We start from the raw sequence: 27051 nt of genomic DNA on the forward strand, positions 1-27051 counted from the left end.
CGTGTAAAACTGTATTTAATAAATATATTTTAATTCTAAGACATATTTATGGTATTTCTAGTTGAGCTTTAATATTAGTAAAACTACCGCTACTGAAGTTTTTTATGTATTTTTATGATAGATGATTTACTTATAATGTTTAAATTCTTGGAGATTTACGATGTCTGGTTGAAACTTTTTCGATTAGAAGCAAAAAAAAAAAACACATTTTTGAATTTACGTTTATTTTGAATAACAATGACGTTATGCGGCGTGAACTATAATTTAGCAGAACTGAAAAATAAACACAATATATATTATTACACTAAGTATTCAGAAAGGTGAAAATTAAAAAAATATATATATATTATTGTCAGTTTTAGTTATTTAATTCGCAATATATAACATATATATGTATAGAATATACAGGGTTATTTGTAGTTCGACGTATTCCCGTTAGGAGGTAATAGGGGTGACTATTTGCGATAATTATTGTTTAAATATTAGGTTTAATCCAGTGCTTAATCGTTTTTATAAATCAGAAGAAAAAAGTAGATTTTAATTGATACTTTTGAAAAAATCTAAAAAAACGCGATAACTCAAAAATGGTTCACTTTTGAATTATGCATATGGAGGTTAAAATTATCGCAAATAGTCACCCCTATCACCTCCTAACGGGAATACGTCGAATTACCAATAACCCTGTATGAAAGCCACCATAGTTTGTATTATATATACTTATATATAATACGAATGATATTAAAAAAAAGTATGTTATTTTCAAAATTAAATTATCACTGAAGATTAATTTTTTTTTATATTATAGGAAAATATTAAATAGATTACCAAACCAAAACCATATAAACGGCGACGATTAACGACTTTCATCGACCGTTTGTCGGGTAGTTGGGTTCGAGCTGCTTGAAGATACAGCACTATTAAACGGATTCACTAAAAATAATATTTAAAATTAATATCGACATGAAACACCTACTTATTAAAATATATTTTTTTATAATAAATATAAAACCATTTAAAAGTATTTCTTAGAATTTATGATTGCAATAGATACTATATACCATGCAATAGATATTAGGTAACCTTATACAGTGAAATAGTTTAATAATACTGTTTAATGATTACTGGTTAAGAAAACATATTTTCAACACTCCCCGAGATTTCTTCGAGCATTTTTAATATTCCTTATACATTTAGGTTTGGTTCTATCACGCTCAGTTGAAAGATTCTTTATGTATGGTTGTTGCAGAACTTAGCATGTTATTAACTTTATTGCCATGATATTTAATGATCGTAGGTCTTTGTGCAAGCCCGTCTGTGTCAATATATTTTTCCAATATTTAGAATGATATTCTACTGACCGATTCTGGTTACAGAAGCAATTCCCAACGGAGACCGCGGAAGAGAGTGTGTAAACACAGCTGTATTTTCTACTAATAAAACTTAAATGACTTTTGAAATTTGAAGAAAATTTGTTTTGATAATTCGCCTCAGAAAATATTTTGTGAAATATTTATTTTCGGGGGAACGCCTATGAATCTTTTATCATCAAACCGTTAGAAGTATTATTAAGCAGACCAATAATTCAAAAAAATAAACTTGGTCATATTTGAATTGGGATACCTGTCTCGTTGAAAATGCTTTTGTATAATCGCAACATTGAATATATATCGGGTGATGCCACGTTGATGGTGAGATTAAAATATCAATAAATACTTAAAATTAACCGAAATAAAAAATAATAATAATTCTAATTAAAGAAATTATAAAAATCGCTCTAAATAGCTTAATTATACCGTCTACTGTGGTTGAACCACCACGATTTCTACCGTTTTGAGCATCATAATTGATAGGTTGTGAACGAAGGGGAGAAACTGCAATGGAAACATTTTAGTAATAAGATAAATATTATTTATAGTAAATATAAATCAAAAATATTTGAAAAAAAAAACAAAATTAAAAAAATATAATCTTACCATTGCATAATCCGTTGTAGACAAAATATGCCAAGAAAATAGTTAATATCATAAAGAATTTCATTTTTAGTTTAACAATTTTGTTTTTGCTAAAAACCTTGTTTGTAATATTTTGGATTTAAGGTCTGTATGACTGTATCTACACTTTTTATACCATCGATGGAATTTAATGTCTCGTAAATATGTCGTGTAACATGATTCAAATTAAATTTTTATTTATATAGTTTATGAAATATTTTTAATATATATTCTTGTGAATTTAGACCTGAAGTGAGATTTTAAACAAAAAATAACTACCTTAGTATTTGAACACAATTTTAACTTACAAAATTAACAACAAAAGAACATAAATAAATATAACCAAAAAGAAAACATAAGTTATTAACAATAAAAATATTAACCAACAGAGTAACGGCCTAACTATGCTACCCCAATGATTGCCAAGACGCAGCCAGAGCGATGATTTGGAGTTCAGCCCATAAAAGTTGGCAAAGAAGGTCTTCGATTTTCATCGTTAGCTGCGTCCTGCAGTCTGCAGTCTGCTGCAGTGCAGCAGAGTCCTCTAGACACCTCTGCGTTTCCTAAGCACAATGGATATGAAAAAAAAAACTATATTTGTACTACCTAGCCGCCCTAGTATCACGACTCGTCAGAGACCCAACCCAACCTAACTCCAAAAGTACGTTTATTGTTTGCTAGATAAACATATTATATAACGGTCAACGACAAACTCGTAGTATGATCACCGTTCCGAGACGACACTTCTGAGCAACTCTAAGACATCGTCCGCGCATGCAAAATTAATCTTAAGCCACACAAGATATGTCCCATATATTAGGATCGCATGTCTGAGCGCATGACAGCACAATATGAAAACATTCCCCACTTGTAGTGTATCTTTTGGCCAGGACGGCGTATTTTTATTTAACAGTTAACATTTCTAGTCCATTCGCCTTGCCATGAATATGTTCCTTGCATGCCGGTGTCCAGCTTCCCTGTCGATTACGCCTGTTTTCTAACAAAAAATAATGAATTAAGTTCAAACGTTCGGGGTGACTTGCATCCTTAGTTAATATGGATCTTGACGTTCTTGGTTTGAAAGAAGGCTTTCAGATGCCCTCTGGCGACAAGACTCAGTCAAGACTGAGTCAAGGGTTCCAACCTTTAATGGTCACATCGTGAACCAAGCTTCGGATACGTGGTGTTGCGCCATAAATACCAATCTGCTGATTTAAAGCCGAATACTAAGTTGTTTTGTGTTTTGTTATTTTGATGACCAGCTGCAGTTTCCACACAGACAGTACAGTATACTATTATACATATATACTATTGAATGAGAGAACTTTTTTTGCAATGCCATACTGAAAAAAACAAAAATAACAACAAAAGCAATCGACTTCAAAACCAGAAGATGCAGCGCGTTTTGGAGAAGGTTTTAATTTAGTCTATTGACGTAACCAGCGCGAATATCATAATCCTGTAATTTTATATTTGTAGCATTTTAAACGATAATATTCAATAATAAACAAATACAGGACGGACAGAAAAAGACGATTATCTATTGTTATTCTTATCATGCTCGAAACGTGTATCACGAATATTTTATTTTATTGATTATTAAGTATAAAATGCTAATGAACTATTTGAAAATCAGTGAATTGGTTTATTTAACAAAGCAATTATGTCCAAATTATTTGTCGTTTGTTTTCTACTGGCATGTCTCGTCTACAGCGGGAGTTGCAACTGTAAGTTATTATATTTAGATGATACAACAATATACGAGTATGTATAAAGTCTTTGGATCTAGAGATAAATCGCTTTTTACAGATTTTCTGTATTTAGACTTTTTACACTTCATTTATTTTCGGTAGCTATTAAATCTGAATATACAGTTATGGCTGCCTCATTGGTAGCTTATAAGTTAGATCCGAAGGTAGGTACAATCCGGATCGGCCCCATAAAAAATATACGGTTGTTTGTCAAGAAAGTCTCGACAGCAGCCCGGTTTGAATTCGTATCATATGATAGCAAATGAGTTGAGTTGTGCACTACTAAATTCTGCGCAGTAGGTTAGTATCCAGTGGCCTCATAACACAACAGCACATCGTTTGTAATTTGTGGCACAAGCCCATGTTTCTAGTATAGACCTTTGTAGCTGATTAAATTCAGGTGGTTTGCTCACCTGTGTGAAAATGAAAAATCGAATGGAACCCAAAAAATATAATTATTGTATACCTAGTTTCCAACTTCATACAGGTGTTGTGCTCCACTAGTTATTATTTCACGTTAGAATCCAATGAGAATTTTATGATGCTTTTTGGATTATATAGATAGATAGTTAATATTTGTCCTGAATAAAGTTTTTCTTATTTTAAATAGATTAACGTAATTTTAGACCACTTTTATTTTTGCATTTTATTTTGAACCTGAACTGTATGGAATATTGTATGAATTATCTACCCATATGATTTTGTTTGCAGCTATTCCGGTCCAGAAACGTAATAATGGCGGCGGTCGCGACTCGACAACAGTTAATGGTAAGATTAAGTGGTATAAATTAAATGCAAATATTATGATGAATTAAATATATTACAATTTATTACTTAAATATCAATTAGTTACCATTATTCTTAAGTAATATTGTTTAGTAATGTGAATGTGCTCGGTACACCTATTCCACCACGCTGATGCAATTCCGATCGGTGGAATACAAATATTACAGATTTTCATCAAAAACTATAAAAAATTTAATATAAAGTAATATATTACCTTTCAGTGAATCCTAGAAATATTGCTAATTCAAGAAGCGATTCCTCTCCGAATACTGTTCAAGAAGTAAGAGGAATACCTAACCACTTTGCTCTAGGATTTCCGTTCTTTTCCTAGAATGGATTACAAGTATTTTAATAATTGTAAGTTAAGGCCACCTAGTAATGCTTATAATTTTCCTTAATCCCATCCGAGGCCATATTCCTTCAATACGGCATCGCCAATTTCTAAATCTATTTTTTTAATTTTTCAGGATACTTTGAAACTGTTGGTAGTTCGCTGAAAGTTTAACGTTATTATTAATTTAAACATTAAATATTGTCATCTATAACAAAATATTTGTTTTCCATTAATCTTCAAATTAAGTAAACTTTAAATAATTTAGATACGCGTGCCACCTGGTTATTAGGAAAACTTATTTTATTCTGTAGACTTTATGGAGACTACAAATCTTCCATTTAAAGTTTTTTTGTATAATATGCTCTGGGTAGTGTAACTGGGTAGTGGAATGTTATCTTACAATTAAAATTATCTTTGACATATTAATATTCTTTAACATTACACGCTATAATCTAACATTGTAATTTATGTTTATGGTTGTTCCAATTCATTTTTAAATAATAAATAAATAAAAAATATTATATATAATTTTTAAACTTATTATCGTAATGATAAAAAATATATTTTTGTTATATGTAAGCGGTGTTTTCCCATATCTTCTGTACATTGAATAAAATTGGAGTGTCTGTATGTAAGATTAAAATAACCGCTTTTTACTAAATGCATTTGTATGTATACACGGTACATATCAAAATATATTTTTTTTACAATTATGGTCTGTCTGTCTGTCTGTATGTACCGGCTAATCTCTGAACGGCTGGACCGATTTTGAGGGGGGTTTCACTGGCAGATAGCTGATGTAATAAGGAGTAACTTAGCACTTGTCACATTGTCCAAATACTGTCCAGTACCGCGCGCAGCCTTGGCGCCGCCGTCACGTCGGGTTGATGGGAGCACCAACGACTTAATATAAAAAAAGCTGCCTAATACAGAGTTTATAAGTTGTAGTAAAATCTGAGAACTGAACAATAACTCTTTTGTTAAATTCACACCCCAAACAGTCGCGGGCATAGCTAGTTATAAATATATTCATAGTTTTAACTGTAACTTTTAGTGTTATTAATATATGAAAGATTGATAGTTTTTAATTATAATGTTTAATAATATGTGTCAATTCTAGAGCTTTTCGGTTGATAACCGATTATGATGCTATGCGATGACCCAAATTATTAATTTACCCAATCATCGAAAAACTGCTAAATAAATAGCCTCTCTAAATGAAAAAAAAAACTCTAATGAAATAAAACAAACTTAAAATCTTAACGTATTGTAAAACCTCGGAGACTGCCTGATATTCTACGTTGCGTAATTAACAGAAATGAATAATGTTGAGAAAGACCAATTTAGATAAGAGCTCTTAAGAGCAACATATATATACAATATATATTAACATAAAAATCCCGATAGTAGCAATTGGTTAATTGTTTTAAGACATTTAAAATCTCTGGATGAATACGAAAATATGTTACCTTTGTATACTTTATAAATTCATCGAACATGTATAGTATGGAAATAATACAATTTTAGGTTTCAGTGGTCAAGACGCATCGCTGAATATGTTTTTTTTTTTTTGTGTCTGACCGTTATTTTACACCTGCTAATCATGTTACAGCTAAAACCTCATCTCTATACATATGTAAAGAAAATCACTACATTATAGTGTAACTTGTCTCAGTTATCTGTTCTGAGTTTGCCGCCTTATCCATGTGGGAGATGCCACTGTCACTGTCATTGGGAATTTGTGTAAAGGTTGTGTTTCATATTGAAATAAAGGCTTTAAATGTTGTTTTTTTTTACTTTACAGGTGAGTTAGTAATTTGATATAAGTGAAAATCAATGTATTTTACTAAAATTGTTGTCAATAAAAAACAAATTTTTGTCTGTACAGAAAAACACAATTACGTCTTTGTTTCACTTACAATAATATTATACATATATCAAATCAGCTTGAATGAAGTGAGCTGAAGAAATATTTTGAAAAAGGAATCGTCACTTTCTTTAAGGAGGGTTAAGCGTTCGGTAATCAGTTAATTTTCCGACTTGTAAGGAATAAATCGTGTAGTATTAACCTGCTTCTCTCATATAGAAGTAGTGAAAAGGATAATATAATAATAAAAAATCTACTTTCTTATTGTTACTTTTTTGTTTCAAATATTATTTTCATACACTATTGTGATGCCGGAAAAGTGTTTTTTGGTTATACATATAAACAATACATTTTTTACATTAACAGCCTGTAAATTTCCCACTGCTGGGCTAAGGCTCCCTTTGAGGAGGAGGTATGGAGCATATTCCAACACGCTGCTCCAATGCGGGTTGGTGGAATACACATGTGGGAGAATTTCGTTGAAATTAGACACATGCAGGTTTCCTCACGATGTTTTCCTTCACCGCCGAGCACGAGATGAATCATAAACACAAATTAAGCACATGAAAATTCAGTGGTGCTTGCCTGGGCTTGAACCCGAAATCATCGGTTAAGATGCACGCGTTCTAACCACTGGGCCATCTCGTCTCGCGTCAACAATACATGGGATATATGAAACAATGCCATCGCTGAATACGGTGTGATTTATATATTTTTTCGGTTTTCGTAACCGGTGTATCTATTGTTCTAAATGTACACGATCACATGTTTGGAGCTACTGTTCAAGGCATAGGATATATAATACTTATTTTCTTGGATTTCTCTAGGGGATCGATTCTTTGAATACAGATTTATTACTAGCAACATAAATGTGACTTGATAGTTGCCATTACATTGAACGCGAGCCGATGAGAGACGAAAGTTACCGACTTTTGTTTTTAAGGGTTGGTTTATTCAATCCTGTGTCTTGCAGAGACAGACAGAGAGAGGGGCTTACAAATATGACAGTCGGGGCTAATCCCGAGAAATAAAATAATATTAAGTTTTTAAATAAAACTGATTGTTAAAATTAATAATAATATTTTTTGTATGGAAGGTATTTAAATAAAAATCTTATTATATATATTTACATAATTTACATTAGGGCTCAATTATATACAAATTAAAAATAGTTATTGTCCAACATCATCAATCATGACCGCGGAATGTTTCCGCATATCAGCAGGTCTCCAACTAAGCACACCGCTGAACCTTGACCACAGACACCCGTGTTGAAAGAAACATTTTTGTGGATTACATGGCCTTTCTTGTTCAGAGTTCAGTTACTTTTCCGCCACGGTATTCTTAATGATACAATAAAAAGGGATTTTGTCACCATCGAAGTTCCTGTTCTTATTGAACCCCGTGGAATTCGTATCGTGATGATGGCAAGAGACCCGATACACTGGTTCCCCGGAGGCGAGGATGAGCCCACGTGTATGACGCTACATGCATTACACATTAGCCCCGTATATATTAGTAAGACAGCCTCGTATATTTGATAAACAGCGTTAGGAGCCGGAAAAAGTTGAAGCGAATAAACGATTAAAACATACGCAGCTAAAACACTTAGACCATTGAGTAATAATGCAAAAACCATAATTAAAAGTATAACGTATTACTGTCTCCAGTGGTAAAATGAGACCTGGTGCATTTGGCGTTCGGATCGGAATTGCGGTTGAAATGTTGCTAACATTCTTGCCATCGTACCATGCCATTTGTATTGATTTGAATATTCTTTTATGCTAAATATTAAAATATATTTTCTTTGTAAAATTTCATATCAATCAATATCAATAAGCTATTAGACAATGCGAAAAATAAAGTGTCAATAATTGTAATCAGTATATATTATGAGTTTAAAAATGGTTATTTATAACCGAAAGTTGAAAATAATAATTAATTTATTCAAAAATCCATAAATAAAACTGCATTTTTTTAAACATTTGTCACGTGACACAAAACGCTTCTGACGGGTCGGGTTTAAGATTACTTGCTTATAAACCTCGTTTGCCTACTGTATGTGGATTATATGTGCCACAGATTACAATACAGGCAAGTGACGTCACCGACCCCGTTGCAGCGCCATATTGTCAAAGTAGCGTTTTCGCGTGCTATTTTAATATGGAATTTTCAATATGATATTTTTCAGCAAATATGTACTAGAAATAATAAAAACAACTTTTACTGGATTCCTTAATCTCTACTAAATAATACACACAACAACACATTCATCATTTAAGTAACGTTTATTTTGTTATAGCTTTTTCTCAATCTTCTTTTAAATTAATTCTGCTAAATACAATACTATTTCATATTATTAAGGTTGTGTTATATTAATAATGAAATCTATCCTTATCAGATTTCCCGCATTTATTAAAATATGCTATCTTGTATTCAATAAAATCAAATATAAAATTTGAATCATAAACCTAATATTTGTAACATACTTTGTCAACAAGCCTGTAAAAAATATGAAAATTGTATATTAATGATAACTTATCAAAACTGATTATCGTGTAATAATTTAAGAGGGACCGGAAGAAGAACGTAAATCACCAGTCAAGAATCGAGTTCAATTTATTTCTGATAATGTCACAAAGTTTTATTGACGGACCATTTGATAAATGCAAATGGTTAATGGAAAAGAGTAACTACTGAGTTTCTTCCCTCGCGGTTCTTATTGGTAAAATTTACATTCGAAACCCGTGGTAGGTACACAATATACGTTATCTTGTAAAATAAAAATTCAAAAGTCCCTGTAATCTTTTTTTAAATATTGTTGGTATTATATTGACACTACATTTAACTTTAACAAAGCGTAATAAAGTATTATCTATTACAATTTTGATGCAATAAGTTTTTAAGTAAAAATATATTATAAATAAACTCACTTTTCCTACGAGTATGTTTAAGGCAGCACCCTGTAAAATGAAAGAAATATTTAACAACGATTGATGATGTCGTCTTGAACAATTATGGTATGACATAGTGCGCTAGCACAGGTGGACTCTCTATTAATTTCTCATAAATCAATGGGATGCCTGATTGGACACAACCGGCAATAATTCAGGCGCTGGATCAACGGATTAACGTGCTTATGTTCTTCTCGCTGTTACGTACAGAAAAAAAAACAAAAACCGGAAATCCGGATATCTCCAGCCTTATCTAGCCACTAGACCAATAATGAATCAGACAATCGTTATTAATTGCTGGACATAGGCTTCTCTTGGATCTCCACCTATCATATCCGGTCAGGTCCCATCATGTGGCTGGACTTGCCCTGCGCTGGCTGACCTGGCAGGAGTTGTGGAATAAAATAAGTAATGACTTGAAAAAGTTTGAAAAATGCTGTCAATTTCAAAAGTATTATTTGATCGAATTCCTTCTCGAAATTGTTCCTACCGAGCTAGTTGACCCAGATAGGTATATTCACCAACAACATTGCTTTCCCTTTGACGTATATAGGTCCCTGCATGACACGTCTGTTCAAGATGATGTTGATTTTGTATAAGTTTATCCAACAGCGGGAGACAACATCTCCCCGTCTTCTTCACTCTGCATAGTTGAATCGTCTAAATCTTACCAATGACGGAATTAAATGCTCTGTGCTACTCAAATTACTCAATATTTTAATAAGATCCTTATTGACCAGAAAACCAACTCCACCCTGGACACTTCCATAGAATAAAGCCCGTACTCACCACGCTGGGCCGGCTTGATGGCGAGTGCAGTGCATTGTCCCAATCCATTAAAGCTTTGTGTCAAGCATTGAAGACTAAGTGTAATTAGCTTGATGCCCATTAATCCCCAACGTTTTGGTAACTGATAATTAATGGACAAAAAAAAAACCTAGCCATACGTTCATTTTACTTTATATTTGATGAGTATTTAGTATAGACGTACCTGAAATACATATGAGTATAATTTAAGGGTAAGCTTACCAGTATTCCTCCTCGTGGTGTGCATTTTCTATGGGCTTTACGTGCAGTATTTATTATCACTATATTCTCATCCTCGTTATTGGCTGCTGCTTTGTTGGCCGAATTAACTGAAATATTATATTTATAACGAAGATTAAAACTATAATATCGTGAATGTTATTTATTTGGTTTTTAAGTAAGAAATTAGTGATTATGAACACGTTTATTTATAGAGAGACAAATGATTGCAATTAATAAAATATTTTGATTTAATAATACCAAAGTAAATATAACAAAGATATGATTCTAATTCAAGGCTTATTAATGTAGAAAATTAAATACCAGTAGTAGAAGTTCCACCAGGATGCGCAGCGGCTAAAACATAATATAATAATGAACGAACTTTTCTGCATATTGTGCGACATAAAAATATATATTTGTCATAGATATCATTTCGAAATAATTAATCTTCAGATATCGAACGAAGAAAACTATCAATAAAGCTTGATATTCATTGAAAATTGGATAGTTCGTAATGATGAGCACTAATTACCACAGTGATCGTTAGTTGACAGTAAAAATAATAAGAAAAAGCTAACAAATAAAACGTTAATATTCATTTTTAAGGAGTGACTTGACGATTCACGATTATCAATTAGAATGACTTTTTTTGTTACGTTAAAATATATTTATATCGGTTAAAATCAGCTGTTTTAAAATTATATACAATTGGCAATAAATATCGGTATAAATATAATGTATTTGAAGGTATGTGGCTTAAAATTGTATTTTTAATACTACCAGAAGTCAACAGTATCTTTCTTTCTTTATTAATTAAAATTGTACAGATTTTTGCCGAAAGGCGTGCTCTTTCCGGCCGTGTCGGATTGTGTGAGTAAGTGTTTACGCACACACTTGTAATATGTCCTGTGTAGAGATAAAAAATAAATAACAAAGTCATTTTAAGTGTATTCCCTAAATAGGTATAAAATAAAAATAAAATAGCACAAAAATATAATTGTTAGCTTTGTGCAGGCGCGTCTGCGTAGGTCACAAGAGCAACCTTGATTTTTTATTAAATAGTTAATTTTATTAAAGTAACAATATCCCTGGGTAGCCTATCAGTAAGCGGCCGATTTGCCAATCTACCTACCTATTTTATGAAAAAGAATACTGGTAGTTGGTCAATGTCTATCAATGAGCTACAACCTCCTAGCTTTGAAATATTAACATTTAGCGTTTAACTTGGTTAATAAATCATAAATATTACTAGGGTAGTTAATAAATTATATTTAAAGCAGCAGCAGAGTACTAGGCATCGTGCCAGGCAAGAGCTAAGACCACCAAACTGACGCCAGGAATCGTTCATAATGTACTTCTTGTGGATGTTGCGTGGCGAGAAGGTCAATTGTTTTCAAAGAATACGTCCAATTTAATATTTTTTTATGAAACGACGGCAACGTCAATTACTTTAATAATTAATCAATTTTCAATTACATTTATTTCAATTTTGAATTCTTATATTTATAAAAACATCACTTTTAGAGATTATTCAACTATAATTATTAATTAAACCTAAACGCTCGGTTCATAAAATATAGTTTATGCTCATGATTGTTACATAAATTTTAAGTTACGGACTTAAAATTTATGTTAAAATAAGTTTTCCGTGACTTTTTGGTAATTATTGCGCTAAATAGTAATTCAACGACGAATACAAAATTTTATATCCAATCATTTATTATATTAAGATTTTCAAAAATGATTCATTTCCGTCGTACGAAACGAAAGAAAAAAAAATTGAAATTGGAGTGAGTTTGATATAGTTGAAAGGAAGGTGATTATTATAGTCACCGGAACAATTTACCGAAATATTAAGTAGCTTAAAAATATATTTTATTCAAGGAGGATCATTCGAACTTTGAATAGCACTTTTGAATCGAAATTTTACAAAGTTAAATTTATTCTATAGCTGTGGTAGCGACCGAGCAAGTTACCGAGCAATTATTATATCAATAGTAATTATATTTCATAAATCAAAAAATATAAATATAATAACTACATAATAATTCATTAATTATATCTCCAAGCTTTACTATCCTACATATATATGTAATACTGTAAAATATATAATAAGTATTATTTTACGAGTTTTCAATTTATTTATGTAAAAAGTGGTCTTTGACTTATATTATAGAACCAAATCGCTGAAATAGGAAGGACGTATTAACTTTGGAAATTGATAATATTGAACAAATCTTTAGATCTCGTGGTTACATAATATTTATCATTAGTCATAACAGTCACCGATTTTGTACTTGTGATATATTTATAGATATATTGTCATAAGTCCTACTTTATAAAAAGATGCTGTTAAACCCTTAAGCTCTATTATTAAAAATTGCCTGACCATTTCGGTTTTGAAAATTAAAGACTTTTTTCATCTGAAGCGTTACCCCAAACTTATATGTATAAGACAATACATGATACTATGAAATTAACCAAAATATACTAAAAGAGCAGCATCAATGTCGTAAGTTGTCAAATTTGCTTTATCCGCATCTACATGTAAGGGACTATTAATGAGAATTCCATTGAACATTTGAATTTTAAGTGACTGTCTAAAATTAAATTATCTACGCATACCGAAAATAATTGAATCCCGTGGAACATTCGTTAAAAACGACACAGACTCAGAATTCCATTGAAAATGTTGTTGTGTTCTTTGACTTGGTATATAAAATATTTTCGTGTGCAATACGATCAAATGCTTTACAAAAATCTCATAATGTACTCTGACTCTCTCATGCATCGTGTATTGTCCCATATAGATTCTGATATTGTTTCAGAATTGATACCTTTGTTAAATATATAACCTAGGTGAGGATTTTATGTCTAACACGAAACAATTTTAAATTATTTTGAGTACTGTCTATCATAATACACTTTTGATCGTGATTGCATTCTTTATTGGCAGGTATTCTATCACCTATACTTTAAGGGATTTGGTCACCCGTTCATTAAATTATAAAACATTTACAGTCAATGAATATTTGATCGCTGCTATTAAACAATCTAAATCTATTACTAAGAACAAAAACGAGAAAGCTTTACAATACATAAATAATAATGGGTTGATACCATCTGATGGGCAACTCCGCGCTTGGTCATTGGTTAAATCAAATAGAGTGTGTTTTCTGTTACACACTTCCGTCCCTTTTCATGAAATCACTTCCATATGTAGCAGATAAGCTCTATATAGCTACTCTATATTAGAATATGCCTCTCATAAAAATGCACGGATTTATGGATCTAGTGAAGAAATCTACTTGATATTATTAAATGTATACAAAATCTCAATAAAAAAAAATATAATGTTTTTTTTTAATAGTGCTAGAAAGATGCTAGAAACTACAATATCCCAGCTGGGTGTTAACGTTTGCCGATTTAAAAGTACTTGTTAAATTATATTTGAATAGATATATTTTAGTTCTTAACACAACTTTATTGAATTTTCTTAAAGCTTAATATTATTTCATTTAAAAACTGTCGGTTAACTACAAGTTTTTATATACTTTAATATTTTAAATTACCTTACAATTTTTATAATACATGATCCTAAGCATAGTTTTCTACATTTAATCTTAGTATCGGTTTACCAGGCTTAAAATTAAAACAATATTTTCAAATGCAACTTTACATTACATTACAAGCTAATGAAATATAATCTTATATCTGGACAGTGCATCCATAGAGTTTAAGGTAGGTATAAAAATTAAGACATTGACATCAATTCGAATCAGTCAATGATTAAAGTAAACCCCTTCTGTACCCTCTCGGCACAAATAAAAGCCAAAATTAAAAAATAATAATAAATAAAGACTCCCTGCTAAAATGTTTGTGCTTTTGTACATTTTCATCACAAGTAGGGAAGAGGAGGATACATTTTTTAAACAAATTTGATAACAACTTGGCCTTAAGGTTTCACTCTAAGAGTAAGTACAAGTGCAAAAAACGAATATTTCTTAATATATTTTGATCTTATTTATTTCATGACAGGTAGGTGCACTCTCTTGCACTCTCCTACCGGTTCATGAAACTGAACCTGATTATAAACGTTCCCTTCGAAGAGACACAGTTTCATTTCTTACAATTATTACAGTTCCTGATTAGCATTTTGCGAAGTTAAGGTAAGGTAAAAAAAACCCAAAACTTTATTTTAGTTTTTATTTTCACAAATATCAAAGATGTTGCGATGCAGGATAATATACCAATTAGCAGAACTGAAAAATAAACATAATATTTTTTATAAAAACTTATATTATCACAGGACCTATTTTTTATAAGCTCTAAGTTTTACCTGTCTCGGTGTGTGTTATCAAAAACTTGGAACCACTCCCTAATATCTGATACTACACTCAGGATTGCCTTCAGATGAAGGAACTCTTCAGTTGTTATAGGTACAACATATTTAAGTTATTAAGAAGCCATAACAATCTAATGTTGAGACTGTTGAAATGCAGCGCAAAAGTTCGATTCCTCAGCAAGCACTTCAGACACTGAATGAGGTCTGCATATAATATATTAAATTAGTGATTTTTCGCTGTTATCGGCTTATATTTGACATAAAATCCGTTATTGTGATTTATTTATTGAGGTATATGGATAAATATAGTACCGCGGTCTTCGTTTTAAATTTAACGGAGACAATATATTTTATAAAACATAATATTTATATAAAACAGACGGTTTAGTCAGCGTATGCGGTCATATCACAAATAACATTATGGCAGACTGAAATCAAAGTATTACTGAAATATATATATGATAATATACTGATATATTATACTCGGACTAAACTCTAAACGGTGCAGTTTTCTGAAATAAAAAGAATAAAAAGGTAAAACGATTAAAAGTAACCTATGTGATATTCCAGACTACTCGTAAAATCTATTTATGCCAAATTTCATATGGGTCTGCTTTGTCGCTGTGAAGTGGTTGACTAACAAACATATCCATACAATTTTTCGCATTGATAATATTAGTAAAATTAATAAGAAAATATTATACCAGACGAAAATCACATATAAATGGCGAAAATTGTGGACGTCGACGATCAACAACCGTTTGTCGGGTAATTGTGCTTGAATTGCTTCTAGATTGAGCGCTATTGTACGGAGCCACTAAAAATAAAATATTTAAACATTTATAACAATATATAATACTTAGTCATTTAAAGACGATTTTTTTCTAAATTTTGTGATTTCACTAGATATCAGGTAAAGTTGTTGGATCATATTGTCAAATAATTTAATGTCGCTAAACTAAAATGTCGCTAAGAAAATATATTTTCAACATCCGAAAGCTCTTTGAGAATTTTTACTAAATATTTAGGTACGGTTTTTTGACACCAACTTGAAAAATTAATTATCTTATGACCTATGTTATTAACTTTCCTTTGTTTATATCTATGATATTTATTAGTTGTTGAGTATTGGGTTAGCCAATCTATTACCATCAATCAATTTACCTTAGTTCGAGCTTTTACAGTAATATACAGATTGTTTCTGTAATTTATTAGAAATACTGGTGTTACAAAGACCTAATTTCCTTCCGAAATTGCGCTTTTCGCTAAAAGATCAGTCTTCTCGTTTTCACTTAAACGTAAATGCGATGGAATCCATTGTAATATCAAATCCACAACATTCTGTAACAAGTTGCTGATCCTACTTAAAATAGTATACGTTATTGGGATAGCTCTTCTTCCGGAGAAACACATACTTGTATGTTGTAGGGCACTTTTACTGTCGGTTAAAATTACTACTTTGATATATTCAAGCCTAGGTCTCCTATAAGCGATACAAAAATATCCAAAACATTTCGAATATCATAAGTACTATCACTTAAGGTATTATCTTGTGAATAAAAAACTAATTAATCTGCAGATTGGCAAGTGAATAGGAGACAGTGGATCACCCTGGGCTAAGCCTATATTGGACCACGTAATTGACTCCAAGTTATTATGAATGTTTTTCATCGAAAGTAGCTTTTCATTTAAAACATCCATAGATACCTACATATGTTTTGTCCCATCGCTAAACTATCGAATATCTCTATGATTTTGTAAATTAATACATGGTTATATGTACTTTCAATATCCAGATAACAGGCTAAAGTTGCCACGTTTTCGGAAAAACCAATCTGTAATTGTGAACCTATTCTTATGAGGCAATCTAAACTTGATCTTGCTCTTCTAAGACCAGTAGTGCTCTCAGCCAAAATTTATTACCTTCTTCTTTTACCTAACATAACATGAAAGATTTTTCATTAGCAAAATATTAGAGATAAATCTAGACTTATTAAAGGTCCGGCTTAGGAATAGCTATAACTTTTATTCTTCGCCATTGAACCGGCATTATACCTGGTTTTAAAAAGAGGTTATATAATTTCAATAAAAAATAATTTAAGCTTATAAATCATCGAATATGTTACTTCGTCTTCACCGGGTGTATTGTCAATTTGCTAATTTGAAATCTCGCTTTTGATTCCAATTTATAGTATCTTTGTACGCCAAAAAAGTTTTTAAATATATGGTCACTACTTTAAGACTCGTTAATATAGTCGGTAGTTTGTGTAGTAATTATCATTTTGTTAATAAATTACTAATTAAAATAATTAAAGTGACAGAACTTTTGACTTATTAACAAAAATATATACATATATCTTCGCATTACTGTCAATTAACCTTAGTATTCACCTTTGATTTTGTATTTGCTTTTTTAGCTTCAGTATAATGTTTCGTGCGCTCAGTGTAATGTTTCATACCTTCTATCTGCGTTTTGTTTTATAATCGGAACGGTCAACGTGACCCGTTTGTATATAACATAACAGTTTATACACTGCGATGATAATGATATTAATTATTTTAAATGAATTAATTGAAATTAAAGAATAGATAAATATTTTTTCGGAATAGCTTAATACCGTTTACTGTCGTTGAACCATCATCACCGTTGTTGTATGGAACATCATAGCTGCGGTCACCTGGTGAACGATTGGTAGAAAAATCTGCAACGGAAATACACTATATATATTTCAGTAACAAGTCAAATACATCTGTTTATTATAAAATTGATATTTTAAATGTTTATCTTAATTTAAAATTGGTGACTTCTTTAAAAAAGTTACTCTTTTGACAATTATCAAGTACTAGCTGCGCCCGCGAATTCAACAAAAAATTTATTGTGGTACATCAGCTATCTGCCAGTGAAAGTCACGACAAAATCGGTCCAGCCGTTCCAGAGATTAGCCGGAACAAACAGACAGGCAGACAGACAAATATTGCATAGATATGCGTTTAGTAAAAAGCGGTTATTTTAATATTACAAACAGACACTCCAATCGTATTATATGTATAGATTACAATCGGTAGTATTTACTTAGACAATAAATAAATACAGAAAATATCTCTTCATTATAGTTTTTATATTAATCTTAGTTCTGTACCCCAAATTAAAGTTGTATCAAAATTAATATTATTTATAGTTGATACAAAATTCATAAATTCCGAACAATAAATAATGTTATATTAAGGAAAGGATACATATATAATAATACTTACGATTGCATGATCCATCGTAAACAAAATATGCCATAGCTGTTATTATAAGCAATTTAATTTTCTAGTAAGGAACTTCGTTTATAATATTATGCAATTAAATCTTTTACAGCCTTTTATCACTGTATTTACACTATTTATATTATCGATTATCGATTACTGTATCGTAAATATATCGTGAAGCATGATTTCAACATTTTTATTTTTAATATTTTATGAGATATTTTTAATACGTCTAATTGGAAAGAACTATAAAATCAATATACATAACATTTGCACATTTGCAGAAGGTTTTAGTGTATAATATTTAGCCAGCTTTCATTTAGATCTCAATGGTCTTCGTAACAAGCTAGCGTGAATTTCATAATCTTATATTTGTAGTATTTTAAAAGTCAATTTTTAACTTTAAATTAACATAAAAAGCGTTGTCGTTTTCGATATTAATAATAAACAAATACAGGACGGACAGAAGCGAGACTATTTTAGAATAGAATTGTCTATTATTGTTCTTATCATGCTGGAAACGTGTATCACGAATATTTTATTTTATTGATGAACTTAGTATAAAATGCTGACGAACTATTTGAAAATCAGTGAATTGGTTTATTTAACAAAGCAATAATGTCAAAATATTTTGTCGTTTGTTTTCTACTGGCTTTTCTCGTCTACAGCGGGAGTTGCATCTGTAAGTTATTATATTTAGATGACGCAACAACATACGAGTATGTATAAATACATTTGTATCAAGAGATAAATCGCTTTTGACAGATTTTCTGTTGATTTTTTACACTTCATTCATTTTCGGTAGCTATTAAATCTGAATATACAATTAAGGCTGCCTCATTGGCGAAGTGGCTAGCTTAAAGATTAGATCCTAAGGTACTATTTTCAATCCTGGTCGGGCCAATAAAAACATATGCCGTTGTTGTCAAGAAATTCTCAGTAGCAGCTAACTCTCAGTAAAACTAAATACTGCACTGTAGGTTAGCATCCCGTGCCCTCATTACACAATATCATATCGTTAGTGTAATTTGTAATAGTATATAATAGCACAATCCCGTGTTTCTAATAATTATATCTCTATAATTATATATTTTGTGTCTGGAATAAAGTTTTTCTTATTCTAAATAGACTAACGTAATTTTAAGCCACTTCAATTTTAGCATTTTATTTTGAACCTCAACTCCGTGTGTTATTCTATTAATAATTTACATACGTGATTTTGTTTGCAGATTTTCCGGACCAGAGCCCTAACAATGGCGGAGGTACGACAACAGTTAGTGGTAAGATTCAGTTGTAATCAATTAATTGCCAATATAATGTATACGGATCAATTATTAAAATATCAGTTAGTTCCAATTTTTCTTAAGTAGTAAAGTCCAGGAGCAAACACTTACAGGCTACACTTAAAGGCTTACACTTAAAGGCGTGGTAAACTTATTCCATCTCTCTGCTGGCATTCGGATTGATGAACAGACGTATGACAGATCATCTAACACTTTCTAGATTCCTTACAATGTTCCTTCACGAGTACACTAAATATTTTAAACACAATTTGAAAACACATGAAAATAGAGCGGTGTTTGACCAGGCTTGAACTCGCAATCTTCGGTTAGGATTGACGTATTCTTACCACTGGGTTACCTTCGTTCTAATTTAACTTAATAAATCTAAATAATAAAACCTAATATTTTTTTCAGTGAATCCTACAAATATTGCTGATTCAAGAAGCGATTCCTCTCCGAATACTGTGCAACAAGTGAGAAGACCGTCTTTCGGCTTTGGTCGATGAATTTCGGCATTTTAATGGTATTCCCGACATTATTTCTTACAACAGAATTGCAATTTTAAGCTTTGCTAAAAAGTTTATAATGGTGTTTCAATTATGTCGCAGTATTGTAACTCAAACGAATTTATTTTTCAGGATACTTTGAAACTGTTGGCAGTTCATCGAATGTTATCAATTTAAACATTAAAAATTCTTGATCTATAACAAAATATTTGTTTTCAATTAATTCATCAACATAGGTAAATTTTATTATTAAGATATGCGTGCCATGCACCAACGATATATATATATAAATTATTGTCCAATAGAGTACCTTAAATACATTATACATTTCATCGATCGATCAATACGGCCCTTTACAGTATGCAATTTAAATGAATATTTTCTAAGATATTACTGATTTAAAATGCAGGGACATAGCGGTTTGTATTGTATAATGAGAGAAAGCTATAAACTTTGTATATAATGACTTTCTGTAGTATATTTAGCCTTGCGAAGCCGGAGTGGGTCTCCAGTATTTATTTAAAATTTTAATCAAGCTCAATAACTAATATAACCATAATTTCAAGTACTTGTCATTTAAAATCATATAGTGTTCTCACTCAAAGGGGAACCTTTAAGGCGTCTGGGTGAATAATTGACCCATCAGATTGGTCTGGCAACTTACAAAGGGTCTTAAAATAGTACCATGAGTAATATATGTAAAATGTAGGCTTTCAAGTATAATGGAGTTTGCCTCATTTTTTAACAATCTTTATAACGTCTGGCGGAAGTATGGCCGACGGAAATGTTCTGGCAATAGTAAATATCAATTTTTGATAATACTATTAAAAACATATTTAAATATAAACCTTTCTATTTCAACGTAGATGAGTAAGGTTTACTTAGGAACACACCTTTAGTTCGCGCTACCTGTGAAAGGGCCCCGCATTCGAGTTAGCAAGTACCATACTGTCTTAACTACATAGTAGACTAGAAATCCTCAAAATTCCAGTTTTGCTAAAATGACGTAGGTCTGGCGGCTCTGGGATTTTGCTATCAGCTTTTGCGGAATATTTTTGTATATTATTCGTAAGTTATTATTAAGTATTATAAATATATTGAGAAGCAGACGTCAATACGCCTATTTCTTGTAATTTTACACGTAATTATGTCCTAAAACTACGATTATAAATAGTTCGGTAGGCTCTATTCTGCGGAATTCTTCATAACATAAGACTATGACAGTAACTATAAACTGAACGTTGTCGAATTATTTCCATCACCTTTCAAGATAATTGCAGAAGAATTTAACTTAACATTTGGCAGAGAAAATAACATACTTTTGGTATTTTTTGCATGAAGGACTAGATTATAGATTTTATATTAGAAATTTTATATGCAAACATAATTATGAGACCGAAATAGCGTATATTTGATAAAGAAAAACATATGAGATATTACAAAATACTTTCGACCGATAATGTGATTTAAAAAGCACTAGTTTTTGGTTTTCGTGCTCAGCTTATTATGGTAGCTGAATATCAATCTCCTTCCTATTCCACAACGGCGGGCCAGACTATCACGATAGTTACATTTGTAAATATCAGTAAATTCCTTCGCAATATTATTAAGTTTGTTGAACCATAAAGTGCTTTTAGCAAATAAAATATATTATTATTTTCTACTTTACATGTTTATTGTATCTTTGGTCTTTGTTTACAAGAACCCTATATATTTGGATGTTCTACACTCTTCATCTCTTCATGCGATTATCGTCACTAGTTAAAGCTTGCATTTTTTTTTTCAATCAGCCTTATTTCAAACATTTTTCGATTTAGGATTTAAGATAGATATTAAGGCCTTGTAGGAAGTAATTTAATTTTTATTTAACCGTTCTACAATAACTTTAAATTCTTCATTGATTAATTTAATTGCAGTTATTGTGTTTCGGGAGTTCACGTAATAAATTAAAGTATCTTCGACATATCAATGAACATTGCAGTGTTTCAAGGAAAGTAAATGTAAATGTATAAGTAAATGAAATAGAAAGAATAGGACTTAATATAGATCCTTCTGGTCTTTTATCACCTTTCACTGATCAAATTTATATTCTGCATGTTCCATCCATGTTTGAGTAATCCATTCCTTAGTTCCATCCAATTTTTTGGCAGTTCTTTTAAATACATAAATCAAACTGTTGGAATCTTGGTATTTGATAAATATAATTAAATATTCTGTAAAAAAAAAATTATAATAGTATATTATATAATACTTTTAAAGTTGATAGCTGAATAAAAAGTCCAAATAGGCAAAACAAATGACATAAATGATTACTTTGTTATTTTCTTTCTCAAAAAAATATATTATAAAAAAACAGTCTTATCTAAGTAATCTTAGTCTCAAAGAGCGTCAAATGGACGGATAGTGGGGACAGATCAAATCGCACCCAGACAGTTATTTTAAAATTTAGATACAAAATATACTTCACTTGATGAAAATTCATGTAATTATAAATTATATAACAAGTAATTCAACCACAAATCATGACCGCATCTAAGCTGAAGGACAAATGACACCTAACTGTATTTTAACGGTCGTTATAAACCCTTATCTAACTTAGAACGTGTATCACGAGTATTTTATTTTATTAATGTTACAGTATAAAAGGGCAAAGAACTATTTGCAAATATTAAACAGGAATCATCATCACACAATGACGTCTAAATGTTTTTTTATTTTTACAATATTAGAAATATTCATTTGTAGTGGGAACTGCAACTGTAAGTTAATATTTTCTTTGAGAACATGTTTATAAAGACAGATTCAAGATTAAAAAACTCTTTTACAGTTTTACATTCACACTTCTTACCTTTAATAGAAAATACTTGCTAAAAGTTCACCTCATGTGAAGTGGTCACCAAAGCTCATCCACATAGAGATAATTATATTTGGGTAAATATATCAAATCTGTCTGTAGGTGAAATCGTGATTCAAGATACTTGCCATACTCTACGCTATTGAGCTGCCTACCACGAGAAATAAAATGTAATATCCCTTGTAGTTGTAATTAAACTGACTCACTGACTCAAGAGAATAAAATGAAATTCTCCTATTCCAGTACACAGTGCGAATACATTTTTTTTTATTTCGTCAAATAAAATAAAAAAATTTAATAATTTTATAAATATATGAGATGATCGAATTTATTTTTAGATTACTCACGCCAGTTCCCAGTTTCAGAATTAAGAGTGGATGGTAATTAACGAATAATTCTCTTAATAAAATTAATGAAATATCGAAGAATTAAATTAGTATGCATTTGTGATGATCGAGTTTATTTTCAGTCAACCCACGCGACCACCAGTATGGCGAGTTAAGTATTGAAGGTAATCAACAAAGAGTCGTACCAAAATTTACAAAATATATAAAGAACAATTCAGAATGTAACGAGAAAATTATTTTTATTTAGTGAATTCTTTTGAGAGTGCTGAATCAGCAAGCGAGTCTTCGCCAACTTCGACTCAAGAAGTGATTGACTATGGCGATTATGACAACGGAAATATACCGCTTAGTATGTATAACTAATATTTATAAATACATTTTTGTATAAATTGTCTCGTGATAGTGTAGCTAGCTTTAAAAGTTGACTAATGACTTTTAAATATTGGCTGAGCAACAACCTCACAACGCACATTTTAGTAGACACGGCGTCTATCTATAACATAAAAAAGAGTACATAAATATTTGTTTGCTGCAATGCTTATCCATAAAATCTTTGACTATGGCAAATATCATACATAATTTGTCATTTGCAAAATTATATAGATTTCCGTCGTTACACAATTCTAAGATTTAAAATCATCTTTGTAATTTTATTACTTACCGACATTGCTGTTCTATTTTAAAAATGCTTTTCTGGAAAGTAATAATATTATTTATTACATTATAATCGTTTACAACGATGGAGATAATTTGTAACAACGTGCAGAAAACTAACTTTTTTTCCATTATTACTTTTAAAATCATATTTTCCTAGTATAAGTAAAATAATGAAAAAAAAGCACAAACATCTTTGGATATTTTTGTAAATAAATTATCAGTAGAAGCCTGGTTTTGGAAGTTGACGTTAAATAAATAATGATTTGTGTTTCAGGGTTCTTCTAGAGCATTGAGTCGAAGAAAGTGGTTATGTATTAAATTATCAGTGAATAAGATTTTATATGAAAATGTTCTTCGTTTATTTTAAGCTGTTTATCTACTCTAACTATTTTTGAACATGACAGTACATATGTATATAACTGTTCCAAAAAAATATTATAGCCCGATTGGGTGAGCTTTTAAGCAACATCAAAATGCATCTTATAAAACTTTGTGAAGTTTTTTTTAAATTGTGTATATTTTTTTTTATTTATTAATTAAATTATAATAAAAAATTAAGTAGTTTTACTCAGTAGTCATAATTCCTTTATAAAAAAAGTCAACTCAAAGTAATTACTCCGATTATGCTGCAATATCAATTCTCGATTAAAGAATTCGATCATCTGCTATCCATAAACCAGAACTAATTACTCCTTTTATTTCCAAAATGAATCTTATTATATTTTCCAATCCAATCTGGTTTTCATTGTAATTATAACGAAATCATAATTTTAGTAATGCACAATATATCTTACAAGTTACTAGCTACATATGTCCGTTATCATGACCAAAATTGGAATAAACACAAAGCTGATATTCTGCTATGTGTTTTTCTCTCCACTATTATCTTCTGTTTTCATTAATCTATAACCTTTTTTTGTTTTCCGTTTGTATGCAAAAATGTATCTAACTCATAAATTCATCGTCGCAATATCTCTGACTGTATCAATTTAATAAATGATATTATATACACATCATTCTGGAGTACCTTCCTCAAATAAGTTGTGTGGGTTAACTTCGAAGGTTGAGCGATTTTCTTCGCATTTCAACTCAAGTTATACTAGTGCAATGTTAATTTCTATGTCAATAATGTTTAAGATAAGTGCAATTTTTAGCGCGACAAATCTACATTTTCATATAACAACATATTTAATTTACAAACATACGATTTTATATAATAGCCGACATGGCCCAGTGGTTAGAACGCGTGCATCTTAACCAATGATTGCGGGTTCAAACCCAGGCAAGCACTACTGAATTTTCATGTGCTTAATTTGTGTTTATAATTCATCTCGTGCTCGGCAGTGAAGGAAAACATAGGAAACCTGCATATGTCTAATTTCAACGAAATTCTGCACACATGTATATTCCACCAACACGAATTGGAGCAGTGTGGTGGAATATGCTCCATACCTCCTCCTCAAAAGGAGCCTTAGCCCAGCAGTGGGAAATTTACAGGCCGTTAATGTAATACGATTTTATGGTTGTATTTCGCCTGAAAAAAAGCGGAATTTGATGTTAAATTCAGATTGATTTACTTGATATCGATCAAACTCCTTCCTTTACTTTAATAATTAATCGACCTCGTATCACCTCTATACATAAAGAAACATCTTAATAATCTAAGTGTGTGAAATACGATTAAACATTTACAATTACTGGCTTTGGACGATAAGAGTCTTGAAAAATATTTTTGAATCCGGTTTAAGACATTTTATTGTTAAATATAACTTTTGTACTTAAAAAATAAATATCGATCGAGTTGCTATTCTTAAATGAATGAATGAATATTATAAATTCCTAAATCGTAATATCAGAAATAACCAAAAAATATAATTGTAGACCTGGTCGACCAAAACATTCAAGGAATGCTAGAAAAAGATGAAGAAATTGAGTTATAGGTACATAAACAGCAACGTCATTGATATTTTTTGTGTAACAGAACATTGGCTTTTAAATTATCAGTATATGTTTAACTTCAGTGGTCACCAGATAGCTGTTCTGTAGAAAAAAAGCTATACGTTAATACTTATTAATAAAAATTTAAATTTTAAAGACCGTAAGGATGTTATGAGCCATTCTATTGAGCAGACGATTGAAATAGCCTGTGCAGAACTTGAGCGTCTCATTGTTGTACACAGAATTCCTAGTTGGTTGAAGTATTTCAGACAATATTGGAAAACGTTTTATTGATATTATCTGGATCAAATAAATATATTTTTGTTTGTAATATAAGAAAACTATAGCACAAGTATTAGAATCAGATCATTATTATATTTATATTACCTCATGAACTTATTCTTAGAATTAAACTAGAATTACTGAATCCACCGCAACATTATAAATGTATTAAGATCATTATGCACAGTGGGCTTCATTTAAATGTCAAATAAAAAAAATAATAATAAGGAATTAAAATAAACATTTGTTCTAATCAATATATATCGAATGGAGAAGTTCAAAAGGATATTACAAAACTAATTATTTATTAGTTGATTGCACACTTTGGGAAGGAGATGATCGCCTCCAGGCTGCTTCAAATAACTAAAATGTTATTGTATGAAAAAAAAAAGAAAAAAAAAAGTTTCTTTTGCCAGTTATTCAGGTGTTTATTTCCGAATCGTTCATAGATTTTTGATTATTAATAAGCGAGTGTAACACTTCTATATTCAATAAAAAAAAATACTTTGATTTTGAGTATTTAACAACCTTCTTGTTAATAAATAAAATATATTGTAATATTATTAATATTTAAGTAGTATGCCTGTAATATTAAGTCATATATATGTATGTAGATGTTTACTGTACTTGTAATTTACTTTATTTGTAGTATTTATATTAATAAATACAAATTTTATGATTCGTTTTCTTTAGAAATTGAAGAGGTTTTAGAATTTTCTTTTACATTTTGCTATTAAAAAACAATTAGTCCGTTTTTTTGGGTCATTCATTAATATATTTTTAAGTATGATGTTATGTTATTATAAGATTTTTGTATCGTTAAATAAATCATTTTTGGACACGGTATCAACTTAAGTTTGGAGTTTATTATT

General features: G+C 30.5%; 3 long non-coding RNA genes across 4 annotated transcripts; 2 read left to right on the forward strand and 1 right to left on the reverse strand.

The window, feature by feature from the left end:
• Positions 1 to 205: 205 nt before the first annotated feature.
• Positions 206 to 2100, reverse strand: LOC135193483 (uncharacterized). 2 transcript variants are annotated; one of them, XR_010309265.1, is made up of 4 exons: positions 1974 to 2100; positions 1794 to 1871; positions 826 to 930; positions 206 to 273 (listed from the first exon to the last, which is right to left on the reverse strand). It is a non-coding gene; the product is annotated as an uncharacterized LOC135193483 (long non-coding RNA). The 2 variants fall into 2 exon arrangements; XR_010309264.1 differs by lacking the exon at positions 206 to 273 and having other exon boundaries at positions 743 to 930.
• Positions 2101 to 3591: 1491 nt separating this feature from the next.
• Positions 3592 to 5078, forward strand: LOC135193476 (uncharacterized). The gene is made up of 4 exons (XR_010309257.1): positions 3592 to 3718; positions 4454 to 4510; positions 4750 to 4885; positions 4996 to 5078. It is a non-coding gene; the product is annotated as an uncharacterized LOC135193476 (long non-coding RNA).
• A 13782-nt stretch (positions 5079 to 18860) lies between these two features.
• Positions 18861 to 20307, forward strand: LOC135193477 (uncharacterized). The gene is made up of 4 exons (XR_010309258.1): positions 18861 to 18994; positions 19542 to 19592; positions 20010 to 20118; positions 20234 to 20307. It is a non-coding gene; the product is annotated as an uncharacterized LOC135193477 (long non-coding RNA).
• The last annotated feature ends 6744 nt before the right edge of the window (positions 20308 to 27051 follow it).

The sequence above is a fragment of the Vanessa tameamea genome, chromosome 10, assembly GCF_037043105.1.
Source record: "Vanessa tameamea isolate UH-Manoa-2023 chromosome 10, ilVanTame1 primary haplotype, whole genome shotgun sequence".
Classification (NCBI taxonomy): domain Eukaryota; kingdom Metazoa; phylum Arthropoda; class Insecta; order Lepidoptera; family Nymphalidae; genus Vanessa; species Vanessa tameamea.